We start from the raw sequence: 7887 nt of genomic DNA, 5'->3' as shown, positions 1-7887 counted from the left end.
AAAAAAAAAAAAAAAAAAAAAAAAAAAAAAAAAAAAGAATGTCCTGGAACAAATTGTGAAGTTATGTGTTTATAGTCAGCCTCAGTCCTCCATCCTGATAGTGAAGGTCTGTGAACACAAGTTGTCCCTTCTCTCCTGATACCATGTCGAGTGCCTTTCCGTTGTACCACACTCTTCTCCTCTCTGCCCAGGGCCAGAACTCTGCTTTAACTACAGAATGCCAATTCCATTCCTGTGCCCTATCTCTCTTGCAAGTGCACAGCACTGAAGTTGAATACTTTAAAGCTCTCAGTCTCAAAGTCCTGTCTGTGAGCTGGCTCGGAGCTGCTTGTGCTTTAATTCCCTGGGGAGTTTTTCTTTTCTCCTGGAACCCTTCATTTTAATGTATCATATATTTTCCAGAGGATGTGCAGAGCCAGGTTTGTGAATCCTTGAATCAGGAGACAGAAATGAGTAATAATTCAATGTTTCTTCAGCTGATTAAAGGCAAAGAAGACCTAAACACCTTCTTGTTCTTTCTATGACACCATGAAGAAAGTCAGATTCAAATGCTTGTAACTGAAATGATTATGTATGGTATTCAGGACTACACTTTACTAGCGATAAGCAGTACCAGCTAAAAGGTTTAAATACAATGCACAGAAGATCTTTTTCAATTAAGAAAATTGCTCTCATCAACTTCTTCCCATTAAAAGTTGAGGGAGGGAAAAAGGTGAGTCACATTGTGTCTGGATGAAGCATTAGACCACAGGGCCATGCAAACACAGAGAATGAGAACCACTGGGCTAGAAAGGAAACACAGCTGGAAACTCAGTCTGTGAAGCTGCCTAAATAGCAGCTGTAGGGGACCACATTTGCATTCTGACAGGAAGTATGTTGCCATAATTTGGAGAAGATACAGGAAGTGAGAATTACTGGTTCTTTGTGACAGCAGGTATGAGAGATAATTTTTTTTTATACTGGAGGAATTCTGAGACTCCCTCATCCTCAGAGGTAGGCAGCCATCTCTTTTGCCCATGACTACAATGGTCCTCTGTTAGAACTGGTATTTGCTTTATGCTTTCAGTTCAGGCAGGTTGGGCCAGGTTACGCCTCGGTAACAAATAGTCCCAAATCTCTGTGACTTTACCCATCAAGCATGCCCTTTTCCTTCACAATAAACATCAGTACAGTTCCACCAGGAGCACCAACATTAATGGGGATCCATCCCTGCATGCGCTTGTATGATGTGTTAGAAGAAAGGGCTGTTGGAAGTCATACACTGGCTGTCAAGCTTCCATCTGTAAGTAACACAGTTCACTTCCATTTCAATTTCATTTGCCAAAGTTAGTCACATGACCACACATAATTTCAAAAGGGGAAGAAAATTTATCTCTACCATATGCCCAGAAATAAGAGAACCAGAGCACATTATTTATCAACAGCCTCCAAACGTTAACTTAGGTTTGAGAAATAGACATTCTCACACTCAAATTGCAGGTCCAACAACAACTACTAGGCAGCCTGAAAAGTACTGAGAGAGAAAACGGGTCCCTAGAGAAGCTGTTTGCATTATCTCTCTGACGGTTTGTATTGATGGGCTGGGTTAAATTAAAAGGGCCAAAGCAGGAAAGACATTAGCTATCCCAATCTATCCCATCCTTTAATCAATGCCAAATCCCTCCCTGCTGCGAAATGTTCTATGACTGTCTCAGGCTGCATTGTTCTCTCTTGTTTCTTCAGTTATCACCAATACCTAGCACATGGTCACACTTTGATAACAATGGGGGAAGTGAATGAATGCTTGTAAATCAATATTCTGGGGAAAGAGTTCTTCTCCTCTATGCCACTCCACAAAGTGTCTAGGCCAAGGATGGGCACACAGTACAAAAACCATAACTCTTTAACAGTTGATTGACTAAAAACAATAATAAACACCAAATTGATGGATGTGAGCTGAGCCCCTGATGGTTTCCTCAAAGAATAGATGTCATTTCTATTAAAAGCACATTGCTTATTCCTCCCACTCAGCCTGGCCACACAGAGTGAGTTGGAAGACTGCTGAATATAAATGACATTTGGCTGGGTCCTTGTGAGGACAGTCATTAATATTGCTAACAGGTCCATGTGTTAAACTTGGCCCAACACGGGCACCAGATGCATCCTCCCAGGCAACCTGGGGGTCCTTCTGATGACTCCTCCAGGCCAGGCACACTGCATCTGCTTGCATTCAGGCAGCCTGGCCACTTGGCTCGAGACAGAGCATCCATGGCAAGAACGAACACTCTCCCAGCAAGGCTCTACTTCATGAAAAATGAATGTAGCTGGGGAGGTTGAGTCCTGCTGGCGGATCTGGTCTACAGATGGTGTACTTCTTCTAATGACTGGGGACAGCCGATTGAAAGATCATCTAGACCTACTTCTGCAGTCCCAGAGGAGTTAGATAAATTCAACAAGGATTTATAATAATTGTATGCCTACTTTGTATCTAGCCCTGTGATCAGGAAAATGGGCAATCAGAGATTCAGAAGAAAGATGAACCAAGGCGTCCTTTGACAAAGGTGTGATCTTAAAGTTGGACAGTGTGTAATGAGAGAAGGAAATAAATTCCTCACAAGGGTTAAACATTTTTTAATCCACTAAAGGATTCCCAGATGTTAATTCTTTTAATATTTGCAATCATCCTATGAATAGATACTAATATCTCCATTTTCCAGATGAGGAAACCAAGGCTCAGAGGTGACACAGCTTCCCCCAAGGTCTGACACTTGATAAGAGTCAAGATTTAAACCTCTGATTCTGAAGGCCGTGTTATGAGATTGTACATTATATGTTGAGGGCTACTGAGTTCAAATAAGTCAGGCTCAGAACATAATGAATAATAAGAAACATTTCCAGAGTGCTCAGTGGGCACCTGACAACTTTCTATGCCCATTCTGTGGAATAACTTATTTATCTTATAGTAACCCCATCAGTTCGGTACTAATATACCCTCACTTTATAAATAAGGAAACATGCACAGAGAGTTTACATAATCAGCCCAAAGTCACACAATGAAGTGGAGAAGTAGGGATTTGAACCCAGATGAGCACAGTTTGTCTTCCTGCCCACTACACTGTATTAGTAATACAGGTAATGGTCACTCCTTCCCTTAAGCCCTCCCCGCCAAATATGACCAGGTCATTACTGAGAGGGTTATTTATTGTTTTTATCTATCTTGTCTCAAAATAAAAGTTTACAAACTTTTAGAGAACAATCTCCCCTGGCTTTAGTTTTCAAAACCTAGAGAAGGAGGGCTTTAAAGATTAGGTGTGGTCAGAGTTGATAGATAGATAGAAGGATAGATAGATAGATAGATAGATAGATAGATAGATAGATAGGTAGATAGATGATTGAGAGACAGATAGAGATAGATGATAGATAGATAGATAGATAGATAGATAGATAGATAGATAGACAGACAGATAGATAGACAGATAGATGATTGATAGATAGAGATCGATGGTAGATAGATAGATAGATAGATAGATAGATAGATAGATAGATAGATAGATGATAGACAGATAGATGATTGATAGATAGAGATAGATGATAGATAGATAGGTAGATAGATAGATAGATAGATAGATAGATAGATAGATAGATAGACAGACAGATAGATAGATGCATATAGATTGTTTTTAAAACTTCTGTCTAAGCTATGAAGACTGGAGGAGGGAATAGACCCCACAGGTGAAAGTGTTAGTTTCTCTCCTCCTGAGAAATGTGATAGGACTTCTGTTAGTAATATTGCATCGTAGAAAGGCTGCACATGAGGAGGTAAGGCTCCTAGCCTCATGAATAATCTCCTTGTGCAAGTTTAATATAGAAACAGTAATGCAGTCAACTTCAAAAAACCAAGCAGATTTAGACAACTGCATTCCTGCGGACCATTGCAGACAGGCCATAGGACCTGAACCAAATGCTTTGGAATATGGTGGTGCTTACGGTTTCCAAAATGAATCTCAAGAGGGTGAGAGTTCTCCACAACAAAAAGATGTGAAATTTCTTTTCTACTTGGACAAATAGGGGCTTGGACTCAGATTTCATTTAATTTGAAACAAAGAAACGGAAGTTTCTTAGATGTAAGAAAAGACCCTTTTGGTGTGTAGATATTATCCTGAAATTCTGCAGTTTTAATATTTAGTATAGTGTTAGCTTGAATATCTGGGAAATGCTTCCTTTCTCTTTTCCCTAATTCACACACACACACACACACACACACACACACACACACACAAAATGGAAGAAAATAATGGAGAGGAAGAAAATAACAAAGATAGAAAGATTTTAGTGGTGGATGCAAAATGAATATTAACTGTTTTCCAAGTAATAGAATCAGATGTTTAGTTTAGCAGGAGACTGTTCTGTATCTAATTTTCCATTAAGATTTTCATAGAGAGAGACCTGATAACCATTTTTGCAATGAATATTGCCAAGGTGTACTTGCACGGTTGAAGGGGAGGAAAATGAATATGTGCATTTAAAATTTTTATGATTACATTTTTAGTAAAAGGAGGAGGATGACTGGAGTTTCACAACTGCTTTAATACAATTGGTTCCACTTAGAGGAGATGACATGTTGAAATGTGATGAGTAAAGATGTGCAGAATGCTTTCCCAGTAATTGGAATTCAAGCAACAATAACACTGGGCATTGTTGGATCCTTTACAGCTTTAAGAAAAAGGTCTCCTTTCTTCATTTTGGAAAAAAGTGCACATATTATAGGACATCATGACTTTATTCAACATTAAAAGAGAAATTAAAATTATTTCACCTGAGTGCATCTGCATTTGAATCAAGCATATGCTTAAGTTTATGCAACTTCTAATGCACGATTTCTTCTTCCAACTTTCTATTGCTATAAAATGGCAGGATTTTAGAGCTGAATGAGTAATTTTGTGTCAAATGCTCACTTTAGAAATGAGGAAATAAAGGCCTAGATAAGTAAGGTAATTTACCTATAGATATGCAGTAAACTGATGGCAGAAATGGAACCAAGCTAAAAACTCCTGATTGTGCTTCTTGAATAGCCCATGATGGGAGGGTCTGAGGAGTGGGAAAGAGACTGTCAGGAGCCAAGGACCAGTTATTCTGGAGAAATATTAAGAACTGAATGAGAATAACAGCTGGTAAAAGGCCATTGGCTGTAGCAAACAGATTACAGATGATGTCTATAGTCAGGACTTTTTTGGTCGTGAGAGGTAGAAAACCATCTAAAACTAGATTGAGCTAAAGGAAAAAATTACATCCTCACGTTACCAAGAAGTCTGGATTTAGAAGTTATTTCAAGTACCTGGAGAGAGATGCCCAAATGACTATCAATGCTTTTTCTTGAGCTCTGTTTCTTAGCTTTCTGTATTGGTCTCATTCTTTCTTACAAGTAGCATCTTTTATGCAGTGAGAAAGAGGGCCACTTTGTCATCTGTATTCATGTTCTCCCACTTTGGCAACCTCAGTTGAAAAAGAAGGCCTGACTTTCAATATTCAAACATTAACTGTGGGGCAGAACATTAATTTCTGCCCCACAGGTATGTGTTGGTAATTAACATGTACCAACTCTATACTCAAGAAGTGGCTATTCTTGGCCCGAGGTGAATAACATTTCAACTCTATAGCTGGTGCAGTACAGAGAGATTTTACAATTCCCTGACCAACTGATTGCATATGATAAGATTTATCTTAAAAGTAAGAGGATATGTAATTGGAAAAAACAGGCTAAACATTAAAACAATAGCTTGAGTCTTCCTTTAGTGACCAATGAGCATATATACACTTCTTCTCAAACATTTGCTCTAACAAATTACAAGTATCTATGTACAATTAAAATCATATTCAACACTGCCCAAAGGGTTATAGCCCAAAGTCAGTTCCAGATACTGCATACTAATTTCATGTCATGACATATCAAGAATCATAAAAGAATTCATAATACAAAATGAATCATAAAAGGATTCATACCATGAAATGAGCTTTGAATCAAAGGAATATTCGTTCTGCCTGTATTTCTACTAAAATCCTATTTCAATATTCTGAGATCTATGAATAAAATAAATACTCAGTTTCATCATCTGAAACATATCAACTTAAAACTGACTGGAAAAATGTAATAATCTCAAACATTCCCACTTACAAAGCAGAGAAAAGGAAATATCATGGGGAGATCCTTGATCCATAGCACATGCCAAATTCTCCTGGAAACGAAGAATCCTATCTCTCTGCATTAGTTGGGGAATAAGAAACTTGGTCAGTCAATCTTGCTGTCCTACTTTCTATGCTCTGATATCGTTTCCTCCGTGGTCATGCCAGGCAGAGACATAGAAACAAATTACATTCTAGAAGTTCTATCACTTTAGAAGTCCATTTCCTGTAGGGACAATGGTAGGAATCTTTGGGTTGCCTTTGAAGTTGAGAAAACCTTCATCTCTAAAGCATGTTTCTCTAACAATAGAACTACTTTAAAACCCCAGTCAACTTCAAGGCTATCATACTCCTAAGGACTCCCAGTTACAGACACTGGGACATTTTTAAAGACATGACCCATGTATGTGGATCCCAACCTGGTACATTGTTTTTTTGTAGCAATAGGCCTTGATGCTAGGCTGTAATGGATGCCATGGGGTACCTCCTAGAACCCCTCTCCAGGTTTAAAACCCTCATTTCGCTACTTCTGGGAGTTTTAGCAGCCAGTAGCTTTCAGCTGAATTCTTTTTTGGAACTTGCCTTCAACTAAACAGAGCTGACTCTCACATTTTTTCCCCTTTCCTGGTTTAGAGGCACATTTGATGATGGGTCAACATAGCGGTATAAATGCCTGACCCCCTGTTCAACTTTAGACAACTCTGAAGGGCCAACCCAGCTCCATGACTTTATATAGAATTGACCAGTGTCAATACTGCTATAGCATCACTCTGCCCAATGTTGCTAGCTTTATTCCTCCACAGGTGTGGATTCTGAAAGCATTCCTACTATAAGCATTCTGCTTGTAAATTCCCATCTCAGTGTTTGCTTCCCAGGGAACCCAACCTATGACAGGCAGCACCAAGAGTCTAAGAGATAAAACTCTAAAATGAGATTACTCGGGCAGAGCAAGATGGCCGAATAGGAACAGTTCCAGTCTCCAGCTCCCAGCGCGAGAGACACAGAAGACAGGTGATTTCTGCATTTTCAACTGAGGTACTGGGTTCATCTCACTAGGGAGTGCCAGACAATCGGTGCTGGTCAGCTGCTGCAGCCCGACCAGTGAGAGCTGAAGCAGGGCGAGGCATTGCCTCACCTGGGAAGCACAAGGGGAAGGGAATCCCTTTTCCTAGCCAGGGAAACTGAGACACACAACACCTGGGAAATCGGGTAACTCCCACCCCAATACTGCGCTTTACCAAGGGTCTTAGCAAACGGGCACACCAGGAGAATATGTCCCACACCTGGCCGGGAGGGTCCCACGCCCACGGAGCCTCCCTCATTGCTAGCAAAGCAGTCTGCGATCTAATGGCAAGGCAGCAGTGAGGCTGAGGGAGGGGCGCCCCCCCATTGCTGAGGCTTAAGTAGGTAAACAAAGCTGCTGGGAAGCTCGAACTGGGTGGAGCTCACAGCAGCTCAAGGAGGGCTGCCTGTCTCTGTAGACTCCACCTCTGGGGACAGGGCACAGCTAAACAACAACAACAACAAAAAAAAAAAAAGAAGCAGCAGAAACCTCTGCAGACGCAAATGACTCTGTCTGACAGCTTTGAAGAGAGCAGTGGATCTCCCAACACGGAAGTTGAGATCTAAGAACGGACAGACTGCCTGCTCAAGTGGGTCCCTGACCCCTGAGTAGCCTAACTGGGAGACATCCCCCACTAGGGGCAGTCTGACACCCCACACCTCACA

Source organism: Rhinopithecus bieti, unplaced genomic scaffold (genome assembly GCF_001698545.2).
Source record: "Rhinopithecus bieti isolate Rb0 unplaced genomic scaffold, ASM169854v2 scaffold_19969, whole genome shotgun sequence".
In the NCBI taxonomy this organism is placed as follows: Eukaryota; Metazoa; Chordata; class Mammalia; order Primates; family Cercopithecidae; genus Rhinopithecus; species Rhinopithecus bieti.
This window is presented reverse-complemented; position numbering follows the sequence as displayed.